We start from the raw sequence: 20,211 nt of genomic DNA, 5'->3' as shown, positions 1-20,211 counted from the left end.
CCCAGACTTCGGAAAAAAATGACACAAATACTCCCAGGCCTTCAGGGTGCCCGGCGCCGCTCCTTTTCCGTGTGGCTTAATGAATGCTAACGTTGTGTGACGACGCCTTGTTTGTCCTCACATCCGGCCATCTCGAGCCATGTATTTTTAGGATGAGTATATTTTAAATCTTACACACACACACACACACACACACACACACACACACACACACACACACACACACACACACACACACACACACACACACACACACACACACACACACACACACACACACACACACACACGCAGACAAACACAAGGAGACAGAAAACAAACAAACAAACAACAAAATAAATAAACTCCACGAGAGGTCTTAGTAACTTCTCAACTTCTCAACCAGTGCAAATAGTCTAAGAGAGCAGGAGAAGGATTAGGAAGAGGAGGAGGAGAAAGAGGAGGAGAAGGAGGAAGAGTACAAAGGAGTACAAAGGAAAAGCAGACAGCAACAGACCTCTTGGTCCTAACTAGGCTGTTTGTTGTTGCTACCATCTACTCTAATCTACGAGTCAGAGACACAGGACAGCAAAGGCGAAGGCTCCTCCTTCCCTCCCCATCCCTCCACCCAAAGCTGGCAAAAAAGGAAAAAGAACCGTGCAGCATGGAAAAACTGCATAGAAAAACTACCATTAATGCTACCACTAACCGGACGATAAAAACGGACAAGGACACCAGTTTTCGAAAAAACTTAACTTTATTACGACAATGAGTAATATCTTAGCTGCTGGTTGGATTCAAAATACTTGTCTAATCTATTCTTGATGACCGTAACTGTTGTAATATCAACGATATCACAGGGTTGATAATTCCAAACATAAACGACTCGATTGAAAAAGAAGTGTTTGGCTTCGTGCGACGAGAATCTTTTACCACTTATCTTGAAATTGTTATTTCTTCGTGTTCTATTTGATCTATCAATTGTAAAGTAATCTTCCGCATTAATATCACTGAATCCTTGAAGCATTTTAAACACTTCTATTAGATCGCCTCGCATTTCTCGTTTTGATAGGCTGAATAAATTTACATCCTTAAGCCTTTGTTCATAAGATAAATTTCTCAGTCGAGGAATCATTTTTGTTATTCTCCGTTGAACTTGTTCTAACTTTTCTACGCATTTGCTGTAATAGGGAGACCTAAATTGTACATATTACTCTAGATGGGGTTGAACCAACGAATTATACAGTTTTAATATTACTTTTTCCGATTTATTGTTAAAGACTCGTCCGATGAAGCCAACCAATTTGTTTGCGGTTTTAACTACCTCTAAACAATGCTGACTGGGCTTTAAATCGCTTGATATAGTGATCCCAAGATCCTTTTCTTTACTTACTGCAGAACGTTGCCACTGCACCTGACTCCTTTTCAACTCTATCAAAACTTCCTCGTCTAACACTGCCCAGCCATGCCTTGCCTACACAATTTAGGTGAAGTCCATCGCTAGCAAACAAGCTCCTGTCATGAATAAAGTGCTCCCAGACGTCCACAAACATGACTCCCTCAATACTACACAAATCCCTGACACGTTCGTTAATCCCCAGCATTCTACTGAGAATGAGGGAACTAACATCGTGCCTAGGGAGCAAACCACACACAACTGATTCGCCTCCGGCTATCCCTCAGCTTCCCGACAAACTTCCTATACTTATCTACAACCTCCTCTGACCTACCTTTCACGATATTGTTTTTTCTGACCAGGTAAACAAACACTGTCTCCTCTGAGGTAGTGACGACTAAGTCGTCAACCTTCTCAGCTACATGCTCAATTCTACGCCCAGAAAAAAAACTACATACCTACGCCTCGCTCCCTTCCTACAAAACTCCTGGTCCTGAAGTCTAACTAATCTATCCCCGACGAGAACGATGCTAGGATCATTCTCAACTTGGTCCTCTAACGGCTGGAACCTGTTCCTCGTCACTACACGACTGTAACTAACATCTGCCTCTACAGCTTTACCCCCTTTTTTAACCGGCTGGAAGGACTCTAAGTTATCTAACTTGTCCTTTACCTTCCCTGCTTTCAGCCTCTCTACCTTCTCAACTGCCTTAAACTTTTTCTCCCCGACACTCCCTACATCCAACCCTAACACACCCTCCAAAGACTGTAACCTGCTGTCTAACGCTTCTAACTTTACACTTACCTTGTGTTCAGTTTCACAGAAAAAAAACACAGTATACTCACCATTGTCCTTGTTTAGGAAGTCCTTCGTGAACTCCCTCTTGCAAGTCACACACGGAAACCTCGCTGCGGCTGGCATCGTGATCTGACTCTGCGAACGGATTACTAGTGAAAAGAAGAAAGGAAAAGAAGGTTGTTGGAGTTTGGTGAATATTGTTGTTGTGGTGGTGGTGGTGATGATGATGGGTGTTGTGGAAGTGTGTGAGAAAAATAAGAAGCAGGAGGCTCGGTTAGGCGAAGGTTGTTGTGGTGGTGGTGGCTGTGGTGGTGATGGGTGGTGTCATTGAAGTGTGGGAGTGAGAGGAGAAAGAGGAGGCTGGGTTAGGTGAAGGTTATTGTTGTGGTGGTGGTGGTTGTGGTGTTTTGATAGGTGGTCTCGTGGTAGTGAAGGAGCAAGAGGAGGGAAGCAGGCGGCAGGGTTTGGTGAGGCTGGAAGGAGAACACAAGATGGGAGAAGTTTCCCTTGGCTTCTGAAAATGAAGATGAGCATGAGGAGGAGGAGGAGGAGGAGGAGGAGGAGAAGAAGAAGAAGAAGAAGAAGGAGGAGGAGAAGGAGGAGGAGGAGGAGGAGGAGGAGGAGGAGATAAGTGACTTGATTAAGCAGGTAGGGATGAAGGAGAGTTAGTGGAGTAATTATCTCAGTGGAAGGTACGCCGCGTCACGGTAACTTGCGCCTTGGTGACTTTGAGGGACGGAAGGAAATGGAAGAGAGACTTGAGGGGGAAGAGGAAGGAGAGTGGGGGAGGAAGGATGATTGGAGGGATCGGGAGACCGTAAAGAAGAAGAAGAGATTGAAATACATGGAATGGTCGACGTAAAGGTTAAAGAAACAAGAAGCGTGATTTTAATTGTATAAGGAGGAGCAAGAGGAAGCTGCTTAGTGAGGACCGTTCCCTTAAAGCCAACCATCCGCAGACTACCGCCATGACGGGAGACGTAAAGGAGTGGGTCAGCTCCTCCCCACGCTGCAAGCTGCAATACCAAACACATAGCCGGTGCCTGGGGCTGCTGGGTAAACAAAGGTCAGGGTGTGATGAGAGCACCCAGCCATCTCCACTCCAGCAGGGGATCAACCATGGGACCTCTCGGTTATGGGCCAAGCAGAAGGATGGCATGATGAGATTAGAGGATGAGATAGAGGGGAGAATCACATATACTATACGGAAGAGGAAGATACGACGGAGGTTGAGATATCGGAGCAGGAGAAGGCATAAAAAGTGATAACAGATTTGGATTTGGGGGATCGAAGAGAATAGGGAGGAGAGGGAGGGCCAGGAGCCTAGATAAGGAGGGGCAATGGCTCCCGCGAGACGGAGGACGCGAACTAGTTATCCAAATCGCACGGTTCAGTATCCTTAAACTCCATCACAGAGCAATATATTTCAGTACACGTTTTACATTATTTATAATAGTAGTCAATGATTGGTGGGCGTGGCAAGAGTACACGTCACGGCCATACGTCATGGTAGACACCTCAGCAGCCCGCTCCCAGTGCCCCAGTTGCCATTTGCCTTTTTGATGACTCGCCTTTCTATCAGATTTTGCTGGCATGTCTCTAAGACAACTACCCTAATGAAGCAGAGTAGATACTTGGTTATATTTTTCCTAATTACGTCGGTGTCTGAAACACAATGTGTTTTAATGCCGTGTCAGTCAGAAACCTAGTTTAGACGCTAATGCAATAAAACGATATGTCGCGGGCCTTGAAATACATAGTAGATGGCAGCACCATGTCTGACAAGGTGAGGAGGTTAAGCTTGTTGGATAAGTTTAACCTCCTTCTATACCATATACAGCGCGTTGAACCTAGTGCTTTTTAAAATGATAAAGGTCCCATATGATTTATATTGGTGTTAAAAAGTCTGTCATACCAGATATCAATAGTTTAACAAGTCAAGGGAGATAGATAGCAAGATGGTTGGTAGATAATTCCGAGTTGACAACTCCGCCTCAGCGTGGCTCGCCGCCGCCCCGTTGCCTCCATCAAGCGTTAGTCATCAAAGCCGCCACGACGCCATGTTTTGCTTCTCGATGTTTAATTCTTGCAGGTTCTGTGGCAAGAAAATAAATTACTGCCTGGAGCTCTCCAGCACTTTATTTCCTAGAGATGGAAGACGGTAAGAAAATGCAGACTGAGTGAGTATTGTGCGGGTAGAATATACGAGAAGCGAGAGAAGACCTGGCAGGCTGGTACAGTTATTGTTTTGAACCCTGGCCCCCCGTTATTTCCGCTACATGACTGCCTACTTGTTTGCCTGGTAACTATTTGGAACCGGAAAGTTATTTATGTTCTTGCATATTATTAGTGTTGGTATTTATCTAAATTTTACTCCCTAGATTATTAATAACGACGTAGATGAATCGGAGTCAATGCTAAAAACTGGCAGTACGTTACAACCTGTCGCTTGTCATATATTACTGCCAGCCGCTTGTCATATATTTCTCTCGTCTGTTCGACCAGCACAATACAAACTGAAAAAAAAAATGCTATATAGGTCTATTACTCTGCACTTCCTTATCGTCTGCCGTTTCTAGGAAATGAAATGATGGCGTACTCCAAGGCTGGAAGTTCTTTTCTCTCTACAAGCGCATCAAAAATTTCTTATGGATAATGAATAATCCAATAAAATAATATCATATCACATAAACGTATCATTTATATTTTATTAACGGAAATGGATTGAGACAAAATTTCAAATAATATTTAATTACCCCTGAAAAATTACGTTTTCACCGTTTAGTTTCTCTCAAGTCCGATAGATGGCGCCACCAGCGGCATCCAAGCTTTAACACCGGATCGCCCATCTTTATACTCTAGAATCCTTGGAGAGGGTAAAGGAAAGAGGAGGGGAAGAATGATTCAGATTCTGTGTGTAACTCGGGACAGGAGGAGAAGCCTTAACTTGGTAATCGTGTAGGGAAGGGGGAAGGAGGGAAGGGAGGGAAGATGGGAAGATAACTTGTTAACATTTGTAGGAGGGAGAAAGGGAGGTAGGGATTCAGGCGACTGACTGGGAAAGTTTGGATGGAAGGAGGAAGGAAGGAGTGGAGCTGGGAGGGAGGCAGCGAGGGATGGAGCCTAGGAAAGGGAGGATATGTTTAGCATGTAAACTATCCTGTAAAAAGGGAAGGATGGAATGGAAGTTGAGAGAGAGAGAGAGAGAGAGAGAGAGAGAGAGAGAGAGAGAGAGAGAGAGAGAGAGAGAGAGAGAGAGAGAGAGAGAGAGAGAGAGAGAGAGAGAGAGAGAGAGAGAGAGAAATTTGTCACGAATAACAAGATAGACTTTTCTCGGGGATGGCAGACGTGAAGAACATGTCTTCAGCAACAGTCTACTGTGAACGACCCGGCCTCCTGCAGACTACTTAGTATTTCTTTGTGTGGCGGGAGGCGCAAGGACTGCTAGAGGGACAGGTGGGGTGGCAGACGGGCCGGCAGGTGTTAGAGATAACCAGGTGAATATAAAGAACGGGACAGGCGAGTGTGTTGACACATACATGGGTTGACAAATGGACGAGTTGGAGAACAGAAAAGTGGATTGAGACGCTCGCTGGAAGTTTACAGATACACAAATAGAAAGAAAATGTAGATTAGTGCAACAAAGGCGCCGTGGAGCTCAGAGACCAGCTGGGAGCAAAATAAAAGGATAAGGGAATGCATAAGTGAATAATGAGATTGAATAATTACTAAGACAACGGTGGTCGGGGAGACGGAGACAACAGTGACTATGGGGCGGTGGTAGTGGTGGTGCTAATAGCGGTTGGGATGGTGATCGATGGTGGTGGTGGTGGTGGTGATGGTGGTGGTGGTGGTGGTGATGGTGGTGGTGGTGCTGATTCTAATAGTGGTGGTGGTGGCGGTGCTGCTGCTGCTAGTAATGGTGGTGGTGGGGGGACGGCTCCTGATGCTAATGGTGGTGTGGGTGGTGGTGGTGGTGCTAATAGTAGTAGTGGTGGAGGTGGTGCTGGTGTTGATTGGCAGTGTGATGTGATTTAACGGAGGAAGCTGTGGTGGTGGTGACAGTGATAGTATTGATGACAGTCATTGCGGTGGTTGTGGTGGCGGTGACAGGGTGTAGTGACTGTTGGACGATCTGTGGTTGTGGTGGTGATGGTGATTGTATTAATTGTTGTAGTGGAAGTGGTGATGGTGGTGGAGGGGATGGTAATGGTGTTGATTGTTGTAGGAGTGGTGGTGGTGGCGGTGGTGTTGGTTCTTGGCGGTTATGACGGTGGCCTGCCAGTAGTAGTGGTGGTGATGGTGATGGTAATAGTGTTGATTGTCGCAGCGGTAGTGGTGGTGGTTATGACGGTGCCGTGGTGGTGATGGTGATTGTAATAGTGCTGATTGTTGTAGCGGTAATGGTAGCGGTGTTGGTGATGGTTATGACGATGGCCTGGCATTGGCAGTGATGGTAATTGTTGATTGTTGTAGCGTTAGTGGATGTGGTGGTTGTGGTGGTTATGGCAGGGGTCTGGTGGTAGTGGTGGTGGTTATGGCGGGGGTTTGGTGGTAGTGGTGGTGGTGGTGGTGGTGGGTATGGCGGGGGCCTGGTGGTGGTGGTGGTGGTGCTGGTGGTTACGGCAGTGGAGGAAGGAGAAAGGTGAGAGGAGAGAACAAAGAGGGAAGGAATTAATATAATTGAATTTCACGTAATAAAAAGATTTATGTACGTAATTATATTCTGGGGAACCAAAAGTTAGGTGGAAAAAGAAATCTCCAGAACCCGCGATTAACAAAGATATATATAATCAGACCAACATCACCACCACAGTGACCACCATGACTACTACCACACAGACATTACCAGCCAAATCAAAAACACAAAAAGCAACATTACTAGTCACCCCAACACGGGCTTTCCTTATATTTATCAGGCCTCCGTCAGCCAGATCCACAAAAGAGACACTACATGGCTTCATCATCTCTGGGTTTATTATTATCCCAGCGATCCACCAACACGTCTCCACCAATCTTCGAGTAACTAAAGAGAACACTCGCACATTTACCCGGCAATTCTTACACAACGGTAAAATCAGTTCCCCACCAACATGCCCACGCAAATCTTCGAATGACTGGAGAACACACACAAGAAGAGAGAGAGAGAGAGAGAGAGAGAGAGAGAGAGAGAGAGAGAGAGAGAGAGAGAGAGAGAGAGAGAGAGAAAACACAGACACACAAGAAAGTAGAGACGGAGTGAAATGTTTCAGTACACAAAAAAAAGTTTGATGTCGTTATACCTCACCACCCACAGGCTTAGTTCATTTATAGGCCTAACGGGGGCTATGGAAAAGGGCTGCAGTGAAGTGAAAAGCGGAGAAATGAATTGTAAGAAGATAAGGGGGCGGCATGTGGGTTGAGGTATAGTAGTTATGGAAGCAGTAGCATTAATAGTAGTAGTAGTAATAGTAGTAGTAGGAATATGAGTAGGAGCAGTGGTTGTAAAAAGAGGAGGAGGACGACGATAGGGACTAGAAGAAATACAAGGAGGAGAAGTAGGAGGAGGAGGAAGGAGCAGATGGAGAAAGAGGAGAAGGACGACAAACCGTTAACGACAAAAATAAGCACACTAACCAGAACAGGCACATAAACGAGGACCCGCCCGTCCGCCCATTCATCCCGGGAGGCAAAGAACGGACAAGCACTATGAAATAGAACTTACTGATTTTCTTCTTCTTCTTCTGTGTCTTCTTCTTCTTCGTCGTCGTCGTCCTTTTCTTCTTCTTCTTCTTTCTCATTTCTACTTCTTGTCCATGTTCTTCCTCTTCTTCATCTTTTTATTCATTTTCTTCATCTTCTACTTCTTATTCTTTTTCTTCTTTTTCTTTTTTCTTATTTAATTCTTCTTTATGTTGATAGTATTATTACTTTTATTATCATCATCATCATCATCATCATTATTAATATTTTTTTCCTTTTTATTCTTCTTCTTCATCTTTTTCTTCATCTTCGTCTTTTTATTTTATTATTATTATTATTATTATTATTATTATTATTATTATTATTATGATATTTACAATAATAATGATAATAACAATAATAATAATAATAATAATAATAATAATAATAATAATAATAATAATAATAATAATAATAATAATAACGACAACAGTGGTTGTAAAATGGAATGATAATAGTTATTAATAATTCCCATATTATAACTTTTATTACTACAATATTTCGGTTATTATAATTTTATAATTATTCATTCTCAATGTTATTCAGAGCTTTCACGCCTCGTCATCACCATCACTAAAATGGTTCATTTAGTTAGGAACGTTAGCTTTGCAATGTGTGTGTGTGTGTGTGTGTGTGTGTGTGTGTGTGTGAGAAGAGAGAGAGAGAGAGAGAGAGAGAGAGAGAGAGAGAGAGAGAGAGAGAGAGAGAGAGAGAGAGAGAGAGAGAGAGAGAGAGAGAGAGAGAGAGAGAGAGAGAGAGAGAGAATGTATCTGACACCCCCAGCACGCCGGGGGTATACAAATAAAGTGCCCGATAAACAATAACTACACCAGAACAACTAACGAACCTACACCATACAACTGTACACTCCTACTGTCTTTCCTATTCCCCACCTGTACCTCACCACTAACCCACTTCCTCTTCGTACTATACCCTTGATAAAAATAAAAAAAATGTATCTGTGTGTGTGCATGTATGTAGGGTGGGGAGGTGCGCACACGGAAGTTTTCTACGGAAGCGTGTTGTATGTTTTACAGACACGATTCTCTTTGTTGTTGTATTGCTTGCTGTGCTAGATTTTATGAACATGTTTTTTAATCGTTTTAGTATATCAGATTTGCGAGTGTATAAACTTTTCCCGTATTTTAAAGTTTTTCTGTATATTTTTTTTGGCACACTTTATTATATGAACATGAGTGGCTTGTGTACACTTCCTGCTTTTTTTTGTGTGTGTATTGTGTACACTGTTATCTGTTTCTACTAACTCATTTTTATTTCCGTGGGACAAACAATCTCAGACGATTCTCTTTGCTGCACTGAGTACTTTTTTCTTGTTTCCCCACAACACAGTAAACAATATACCATAGCAATAATAACAGCAGCAACAACAAGGACAACACAGCGCCATCATGGCTGCAATGCCGTGACTTTAAGTGGACACGAACTCTTGAATTTACCTGCTCACCTTTTATGCAAATTAGTCGCATCTATTCATCCTTCGTGAGTGTAATGCATTTTCGTATAAGGCTTGGGATGGGGTGCTGCAGGACGAACCCTGACATTTATAGTCCTTGTCTTCATTTATATTATTTTGTTTTGCATGTTTCTCCTTGCGTTGTACAGCGACTCTGCCAATAACACAATCAGGGAAGTCGAGCAAGCTGTGTTTTCAGGCCGACATGAAACAAGAACCGAGTGATATTAAGGAGGATGTTCATGTTTCTCGGACGATGTGAGGGAAAAAAATAAGCCAGACAACTGTTAAGGGCGATGACCATGGAAGGACGTAAAGGTCCCTAGGTGGTAATGCCCTGCGCGGGTAAGGCAACTGAGGGTTAAGTTAGGCGAGAATTGAAGGATAACGGAAACCTAATACGATGCTGTTCTTTTTTCAGCTAAAGGGACAAGAGGGTGATAGCAGCCCGAAATTCAAGTCAAGGAGGGGCACGTGAAATACAAAACCAGGACGAGGTTGAAAATAAGGAAAAGGTTGCCGAAGAAGACGAGGACAAAGATTTAGTTCAGGACGAGAACGAAAACGATAACTGGAAGGAAATCGAGGAAGAGAACCAAGTAAGAGACAGGTTAGGGACACAGAGAAAACTTGCTGGTATAATCTTTCCTTCCTCCACCTCCAGCTAACGGTTTCTTAATAGTGGATATTGGCATTGTAAATTTTGTCTAAAAACTCATTATAGTGCATTACGGCAAGGCGGAGAGAGAGAGAGAGAGAGAGAGAGAGAGAGAGAGAGAGAGAGAGAGAGAGAGAGAGAGAGAGAGAGAGAGAGAGAGAGAGAGAGAGAGAGAGAGAGAGAGTTGGGGTACTTGTGAGAACGCCCCCTTTCGTGTCCAGAGGCGCCGACTGCAATTACGAAGAGGAAGGTGAGGAAGGGAGGGAGGGAGGGAAGGATGGAAGGAGAGAGGCAGGGAAAGTGGAGGAAAGCCGAGAGGGAGGTAATGAAGACAGGCTGGTGAGGGAGGGAAGGTGATGGAGGTATGCTGGGGAGATAAGGGAGAAGGGAGGAGGGATGGAAAGAAGACTTGGAGGGAGGGAGGAGGGGTTGTGAGAAGTCATGTCATGCAGGTGTGTGTGTGGTGGAGGGGGAGGGGGGGGTGGCCCCGTGTGTCCTGTCTTGTGGTTTGAGACTCAAGGACCGATGTGGTGTTGTCTGCCATCCCGTGTCGTGAGACATCCCATCCAGTACTTCGTATCGCGGAACCCAATCTTTACTATCACAGAGTAACTAAGTGAAGCATCTAAGTGTAAAAAAAGTACTAAGGAGGACCTAAAAAGCGATGCAAAGCGGAACCGGTCACAAGAAGAAGAAGTGATTGTTGATATCCTAGTTCAGTGACTAGTTATATACATACATACGTCATCATTTGCTTCTATAATAATATAAATAAACTTGGGTGGGACAGATCCCGATAAGCAGTTGACAAAAGACACGGTACCGTGTCGAAATTCATGTATGTATTCAGGATGGGATGTCTTACGATACGGGATGTCTGACGACACCACACCGGAAGGAAGGGAGGAGGCAAGAACGAGTGCATGAGGAGGAAAGAAAATGACAGCAGTGCGGAAGAAATGAGCGAAAGTAAGACTAAAGGTAGAAGAGTAAGAACAAGAAAGAGAATAGGAAGGGATTTCTTGAAAAAAAGAGTTAACAAGTAAGAAATAAAGGCAAGCAGGAAGAACGAAAAAATAAATAACACAGGGAAGATGGAAGAGGAAGAATACACTATACCTTGGAAGTTTTTTTTACGTCAGAGGACACGGCTCAAGGGCAATAAAAAGAGTACAAAAAAAAAAACGCAACTCGCCACTCCTATAAATGATAAAAGTAAAGAGTAGCCAAAAGAGAGGTCAATTCCAGGTGGAGAGGTGTTTTGATACACTCTTCTTGAAAGAGGTCAAGTCATAGGTAGGAGGAAATACAGACGAAGGAAGGCTGTTCCAGAGTTTACCAGTGAAGGGGATGAAAAAATGGAGACGCTGGGTAACTCTTGCATAAAGGGTTTGGACAGTGTAGGGATGAGCATGAGTAGAAAGTCATGTGCAGTGGGGCAGCGGGAGGGGAGGAGGCATGCAGTTAGCAAGTTCAGAAGAGCAGTCAGCATGAAAATATCGATAGAAGATAGAAAGAGAGGTAACATGGCGGCGGAATTTAAGAGGTTGAAGACTATCAGTAAGAGGAGTAGAGCTGATGAGACGAAGAGCCTTAGACTCCGCTCTGTCTAGGAGAGCTGTGTGAGTGGAGCCCCCCCACACATGAGATGCATACTCCATGCGAGGGCTGACAAGGCCCCTATAAATGGAAAGCGTCTGTGCGGGGGAGAAGAACTGGCGGAGACGGTACAGAACGCCCAGCCTCGAGGAAGCTGATTTAGTAAGAGATATGAAGTTTCCAGTTGAGATTTTGAGTTAAGGATAGACCGAGAATGTTTAGTGTTGAAGAAGGTGATAGCTGAGTGTTGTCGAAGAATAGGGGATAGATATCTGGAAGATTGTTTCGAGCTGATAGGTGGAGAAATTGTGTTTTTGAGGCGTTGAAGGACACCAGGTTCGTCTTGCTCCAATCGGAAATAATAGTAAGGTCTGAGGCTAAGCGTTCTGCAGCCTCCAGCCTGGAATCGTTTAGTTCCTGTTGGGTGGGTCTTCTATTAAAAGAAGTAAGTAATGCAGAGTGGAGTCATCGGCATAAGAATGGATAGGACAGTTCGGTTTGGAAAGAAGATCATGAATGAACAACAGAAAACGAGTGGGAGATAGGACAGAGCCCTGCAGGACCCCACTGTCAATAGGTTTAGGGGAAGAACAGTGACCGTCTACCACAGCAGAAATAGAACGGTCAGAAGAGAGAAGGATAGAAACCGTAGGAGGGTAGTTTGGAAAGCAAAGATTTGTGCCAGACCCTATCAAAGGCTTTTGATATGTCCATCGCAATAGCAAAGGTTTCACCGAAACGGCTAAGAGAGGATGACCAAGAGTCAGTTAGAAAGGCAAGGAGATCACCAGTTGAATGCCCCTTGCGGAACCCATACTGGCGATCAGATAGAAGGTCAGAAATGGAAAGGTGCTTTTGAATTTTCCGGTTAAAGATTGATTCAAACGCTTTAGATAGACAAGAAAGTAAAGCTATAGGACGGTAGTTTGAGGGATTGGAGCGGTCACCCTTCTTAGGCACAGACTGTATGAAGGCATACTTCCAGCAGGAAGGAAAGGTAGATAGACAGGCAGAGGCGAAAGAGTTTGACCAGGCAGGGTGTCAGCACGGAGGCACAGTTTTTAAGGACAATAGGAGGCACTCCATCAGGTCCATAAGCCTTCTGAGGATTGAGGCCAAAGAGGGCATAGAAAACATCATTTTGAAGAATCTTTATGACAGGCATAAAGGAGTCAGAGGGGGGATGAGTAGGAGAAATATGCCCAGAATCGTCCAGAGTGGAGTTGTTACAGAAAGTTTGAGAGAAGAGTTCAGCCTTAGAGATAGATGAGAAGGTGGTTCTGCCGTCAGGACGAAGGAGAGGAGGGAAAGATGAAGAAGTGAAGTTGGAGGAGATGTTTTTGGCTAGATGCCAGAAGTCCCGGGAAAAATTAGAAAAGCAAGGTTTTGGCATTTTCTATTAATTAAGGAGTTTTGGTAAGTCAGAGAATAGATTTGGCACGATTCCGGGCAGAAATGTAAAGGTCATAGTTAGCAGAAGTGTGAAGGCTCTGGTACCTTTTGTGAGCTGCCTCTCTATCTTTGACAACACGAGAACAAGAATGATTAAACCAAGGCTTTTTAGCATGAGGAGTAGAGAAAGTACGTGGAATGTATGCCTCCATTCCAGAGACAATCACCTCTGTGATGCGCTGGGCACACAAAGAGGGGTCTCGCTCCTGGAAGCAATAATCATTCCACGGGAAATCGGAAAAGTACATCCTCAGGTCGTCCCACCGAGCTGAAGCAAAATGCCAGAAGCATCGCTTCTTCGGTGGGTCCAGAAGGTGTGTAGGAGCGATAGGACAAGATACAGAAATAAGGTTGTGATCGGAGGAGCCCAACGGAGAGAACAGTTTGACAGAGTAAGCAGAAGGGTTAGAGGTAAGGAAGAGGTCTAGTAGGTCTCCAAGACGGTCGGGAATACGTGTAGTATGCTGAACCAACTGCTCTAGGTCATTAAGGAGAGCAAAGTAGTTGGCTTGTTCACCAGGCTGGTCAGTGAGAGAGGATGAAAGCCAAAGATGGTGGTGAACATTGAAATCTCCTAGGATGGAAATTTCAGCGAAGGGAGAGTGAGTCAAGATGTGCTCCACTTTAGAGCTCAAGTAGTCAAAGAATTTTACATAGTTAGTAGAGATAGATAAGAGATAAATAGCACAGATGTATTTAGTAATAGAATGACAATGAAGTCTTACCCAGATGGTGGAGAATTCTGAAGAGTCTAGGTCGTGGGCACGAGAGCAAGTGATGTTGCGCAAGTAGGCGCAACATCCAGCTTTGGATTAAAATTTAGGATAGAGATAGTAGGAGGGAACAAAGTAGAGATTGCTGTCAGTAGCCTCAGAAACCTGTGTTTTGGTGAGGAAGAGAAGGTAAGGTTTAGAGGAGGAGAGATGGTGCTCCACAGAATGAAAATTAGAACGAAAACCGCGAATGTTGCAGAAATTAATAAGAAAGAGGTTCGAGGAGTTATCAAGACACTTCTTAGGTCGGCAGCCAGAAGGGGAGTCCTCCCTTGGGGAATTTGAATGAGGAAGGAGTACAAAAAAAAAGACAGGAAGAAAACAAGGAGGAAGATAAAGGCAAGGGAACAGTGTGAATAATAAAGGAAAGGAAGGTGAGGATAAACTTATGCAAAAAGTATTGAAGAAGGATGCTGGACAGAGAAAAGAAGAACCAAAGAATGAATGAAAGGAAAAACTTGGGTCCTTTTCAGACATGGGAAGAGTGGTGCAAAAAGAAGAGAGCGATAGAAAGGAGGAAGTAAGCAGACATCAAGGAGAGAGGGAGAGAAGAAGAATGAGGTGAAACGGAGAAAGGCAAACAGAGAGGGAAATACACTAGGAAATCACAGGTAGGAAAGTGAGAGTATGGAACACAAAAGAAAGGGAACATGAAGACTGGGAAAGTGAAGGAAAGAGAAAGGTAAATAACGAATAAAACGAAAGGTGATTGGGAGGGAGAGGAAGTTAAGGGTTCAAGTTCCAAGTGGAGGAGGAAAAGAGGGCGTGAAGAGGTGGAGGAAAGAGAGAGCGTGCCTACGAGTGGCTTCTGAGAGGGAGGGGTGAGGATGGGGTGTGGGAGAGGGGGGGGAAGAGGGGAAGAACAGTGGAGAAAAATGAGAAAAAATGTACTAAGGGGCGAGGGGAGATGCACAATGATGATCAACAATTCTCTATCTCTCTCTCTCTCTCTCTCTCTCTCTCTCTCTCTCTCTCTCTCTCTCTCTCTCTCTCTCTCTCTCTCTCTCTCTCTCTCTCGCATGCTTGGGGACTTTGGGGGGGGGGGGGGAAGGTGAGGAACAAGAAGTATTGGAAGTGGCAAAGTTATGTGACAAAAGTTTGCGGCTAATTAAGCTGACACGGGCGAGGAGGCGACGCTTGGTGACTCAACACACAAGGGATGAATGCGAGCAGTGCGGCGTATCACACTGCCGAGGAAGGCGACGCAACACACTGCTGAGGAAGGCGACGCAACACACTGCCGAGGAAGGCGACGCAACACACTGCTGAGGAAGGCGACGCATCTAACTGCTGAGGAAGGCGACACAACACACTGCCGAGGAAGGCGACGCAACACACTGCCGAGGAAGGCGACGCAACACACTGCCGAGGAAGGCGACGCAACACACTGCTGAGGAAGGCGACACAACTCACTGCCGAGGAAGGCGACACAACACACTGCCGAGGAAGGCGACACAACACACTGCCGAGGAAGGCGACGCAACACACTGCCGAGGAAGGCGACGCAACACACTGCCGAGGAAGGCGACGCAACACACTGGCGAGGAAGGTGACGCAACACACTGCCGAGGAAGGTGACGGAACACATTGCCAAGGAAGGCGACGCAACACACTGCCGAGGAAGGGGACGCAACACACTGCCGAGGAAGGCGACGCAACACACTGCTGATTAAGGGTTCTGAAGCTCAAGCTCAACAACCTGTCACCAAGTCATATAAAGCACCACAACGCAACACAAGATAATTCTTCGGCACAGTGCGGCAAGAGCAACATAATATAATTTGTACTATGCTTAATCACAGCATTAAGCTTAACGCTACATTATTCGAGCTTATAACAGCCCACGTACACAAACCAGAGAGTACCTCACTGCTGCTCTCCAATTACTTCACTAGATGTTGTAAAGTTAATCTAAGGAACACCCTCAAGAAACTTTATTTTCCTACTATTACCTAAGAAAACTTTACCTTAGAGTTAGGAAGGGAAAGGACAGTATTAACATAAAAGAATAATAGAGGATATGAAAGTAAAATGAAGAATGGTGTCAAATTTGTGAAGAGGTCAGGGATTTCTTTTTCGTCGTTAAGGATTAACATTATTTTGTGCTCGAGCCGCTGGTAATGGAAATCGCTGAGCCGATCTGATCCTCGGCTACTTTAGAAGAGAGGAAGGAATAGAGGGGAGTGGGTGGGAAGACAGTGTAGCGAAATCGATTGTTAGAGAGAAAGATAGAGAGGGAAAGTGGATGAGTCAAAGTATGAGGAAGGGATAAAATCATTTTTATCGGTGAAAGGCATCCATGATCGAGATTTTTACAATTCTTTCTTCATGGAAGCTTACTTCAGCGAGAGGACTCATTCTTTTTCTGTCAAGGATTCATTTTGTCGTCCGCACAGCCGCAGGCATTCCCGTGAGGACAGATTTGACGAGGAAATGTTTTGCGGGACCAATATACCTTCAGCCACCAGAGGCGCCTTGTTCCTCTGGCGCGCCGTCCATTACAATGAAAACCTTAAAAGTTGCTCCAATATCAGTAAATCCTTTTTTTATTTTTTTTAAGTGCTGCATGAGCTCGCCGCAATGAATTGTTTTAATAGAGTAATGTTATCACGCCGGCTTCCCCATGTCACTCTGCTCTGAACGATAATTTCACTGTTCTTTACAATATATAAGGTGATCAAAACACTTTGTGCCGGCATGAATGGGCTTGGTGAAGCTCAGGTGGACTGTATCCTTGTACAACTCAGTTTAATAAGATTGCTTCACGTCTGCAAAATGTGATATAAGATGACGAGCTTGTATACAGACAACGTGTGATGAGACATCTCATCTCATAAAGTTATGCAATTCTAGGCATTCTGTCAACCTGGGGACTTAATTAGAAAGGTCGCAAATCATGCTCTTCAGCCGCTGTCAGCCTGTATTTGCCTGTTGTTGTTTTTTATCAGACATCCGTGACCATCAGTGTTTCGGTTTATGGGATGTGCAGGGGGACGAAGTGTTATGTGTGTAATGTACTGTGAAGTGAGAGAGAGAGAGAGAGAGAGAGAGAGAGAGAGAGAGAGAGAGAGAGAGAGAGAGAGAGAGAGAGAGAGAGAGAGAGAGAGAGAGAGAGAGCAATGAGTGTCAGGAGAGTTAATAATAGGTAGGTGAGGAAGAAAAATTATTCTCCGTTCCATAAATCACGTGTGTGTTTGTTTGTGTGTGTGTGTGTGTGTGTGTGTGTGTGTGTGTGTGTGTGTGTGTGTGTGTGTGTGTGTGTGTGTGTGTGAGAGCGCAAAAGGTTGTTTTTGTTCTGTCGCGCCCCACTCACGCACGTTGGAGTGAATGGAAGTAGGTGAAATTGAAGATGAATAATATGAAGAATAATGGATAAACTTATGGAATACAATGATGACCTAAAAATTGTTGAAGAGTCAAGAGAGGTTGGAGGAAAATACAATCAATATTTATTTTCTTTTGGTTATATGTATCGTGAAAAACTGAACGTTCTCTCTCTCTCTCTCTCTCTCTCTCTCTCTCTCTCTCTCTCTCTCTCTCTCTCTCTCTCTCATACACACAAATATATACACACACACACACACACACCTCAGCCGGGGTCGGTTGTGTGACCTGAGCGCTCCGTGTAGCCGCTAAAGGGTCGCCTGTGACCCTCCTCACCCGCATCTTCATTCTCACCGTCACCACTACATTTTCCCCCGCCCAATTCTTCAGTCACCTACACCATCATCGGCCAGTGCAGTGCAGTGCAGAATGGCTTACCGCTATTCTTTACACTTCCTTCGCCTCCTCAGGCGTGGAGCTGGATACCCCCCCTCACAGGCCATCGACACACTAAAAACACTGAACCTATTTCGTAGCCGTGGCCGCCGGGCAGGGTGCTGTGTTCAACGAGCCATCAAAACAATTACGAGTGTACGCCCAGTGACTAAAACAGTAAGGCATAGCGAGTACAAACACTTTGAAGTGCCGCGAGTGTGGTCCAACCTCCCCTCAGTGCTGATGTCGAACATCACCTCCCTGAACAACAAGCTCGACGAGGTTATTACCACAGTGAGAACCATCAACCCGGACATAGTGGCAGTAACGGAGCCCTGGCAAGTGACCCCAGAGCTGTGCCAGGTGGACGGGTACAGTGTGTTTTCCCGCCTCAGAGAGGGCAGGAGAGGTGGTGGAGTTCTAGTTTGGTGCCGAAACACTTTCAACCCCTCAGTGCTCGATGTGGACGTTCCCGATGAGGTGGAGGCAATGTGGATCAAAGCCACCCCCTCCCACCACCCCCGCCAGGTTGACACCATCATACTATGTACAGTGTACCATCCACCCCGCTCTCCCTCCGGCCCTGCATTAGTGAACCATCTCATCAATACAGTGGACGCTACACGTGTTACGTACCCCGGCGCTAAGTTCGTGTTGTGTGGGGACTTCAACGAACTAGACATTGCGGACGTTACCAGCCACCTGTGCCTCACACAAATTGTTAATTTTCCCACACACGAAAGGAACACGCTGGACCTTATCCTCACTGACCTGACGGACTGATACTCCCCCCCTCAGCCCCTCCCCCCCATGGGCCGAAGCAATCACGTCTCAGTCCTATGGACGCCCTATCCTACCATCTCACAGAGGTGCGAAACGGTCAAGAGGACCACCCGCCCGACACCTGACTCCAAGATTAAGCAGTTTGGGCAGTGGCTGATGGGCTATCCTTGGGTCGAGGTCCTTACCGTTCGTGACGTCACGGAGAAGTGGAACAACTACCTCGCCACCATCACTCTGGCGGATCACCACTTCTTCCCCACCAAGACACAACACACCCACCCAGCCGACCTGCCTTGGATGACCTCCAGGATTAAGGCCTGAATGCAGCAAAAGAACCGCGCCTTCCACACGGACCGAGCAAGATACAGGGCCCTTCGCAACACAGTCATCAGGGAAATCGCAGTGGCGAAGAAGGAGTATTACCCCCAAGAAGTACAACACCTGGAGGGCAATAACACCAGCAATTTGTTCTCCAAGATACGCCATTTGTGTGGCCTGGGCAACCCGTCGTCGGCTTTCTCTTTTCTCCCCTCCTCCTCCTCCCCCCTTGAGATAGCTGAACTGATTAACTCCCACTTTTCCTCCATCTGTCAAAGCCTTCCCCCCTAGACCTTCCCTCCCTCCCCGCCTACCTACCTTCCCCGTTTAATCCTCCCGCCGTGGAAGAGTTTCAAGTTTCCGAAAAGCTCAGATCTCTCAAACTCAAAAGGTCTACCACACCTCTAGATTTACCCTTAAAGCTTTATCAGGAGTTTTCCTATGAACTTGTTACCCCCTTGCCTCCATCATAAATGCCTCCCTCACTCAGAGCAAATGCCCCACAGATTGGAAAACCTCACCGGCACCAAGCTGTGCGTCATCAGGGCTGCACCTCCACCCTCCAGCCCCTCTCTGCTGGGGCGCCACAAGGGACGCGCATGAGGCCTCTTTGTTTACTTATTCTGATCAACAATGCACTGTTAGACGTCCCTCATCGCTGGAAGTACGTGGATGATTCTACAGTGGGCATCTCCATCAACAACACAGCCCTTGACTACACGCCCCTACAACATTCTGGACCGACTGCAGAGCTGGACGCAAGATAACCACGTCACCATCAACACCAACAAGACGGTGGTGATGCATTTTCACACCTCCACCACTGCCATCCCACCGCCAGCCCTGGAGGTTGGCCCTCACCAGCTGCAGGTGGTTGAATCCACCAAACTGCTTGGAGTCACCTTGGACAGCAAGCTGAGCTGGGGCAAGCACGTCACCACCATTATCAGGGCGGCTTCCTACAAACTTTTCATGCTGAGGCGCATGAGGGCACTGGGAGCCCCCCAAAGGACTCTCAAGGACCTGTACACCACCTTCATCCTCCCCAGACTCCTCTATGCCTCTCCTGCTTGGGCTTCCTCCATCAAAAAGACCCAGCAACGCCAATTAGAGAGAGTGCAAAAGCGTGCTTGCAGACAGATTCTGGGCAGTTCTTACACTAACTATGAGCGTGCACTCACCCAGCTGAATATGGCCACCCTACAGGACCGATACCAGACAAACCTAACCAAATTCGGCAAGTCCCTCCTCCACAACCCCCGTCATAGAGATCTACTCCCACCCGCCCTCCCTCCCCCCACTAGACCCACAAGACACCACAATATTCTCGACCCGGTCAAAACTCGCACGGACAGATATCGGCTTAGTGCGATACCGACGCTTGTGAGGGTCATTAACACCTCCATGATCACATGACCCCTCCACCCCAACACACACACACACACACACACACACACACACACACACACACACACACACACACACACACACACACACACA

This window comes from Eriocheir sinensis, chromosome 14, assembly GCF_024679095.1.
Source record: "Eriocheir sinensis breed Jianghai 21 chromosome 14, ASM2467909v1, whole genome shotgun sequence".
NCBI classification, from domain to species: domain Eukaryota; kingdom Metazoa; phylum Arthropoda; class Malacostraca; order Decapoda; family Varunidae; genus Eriocheir; species Eriocheir sinensis.
Note: the sequence above shows the minus strand (reverse complement) of the source record.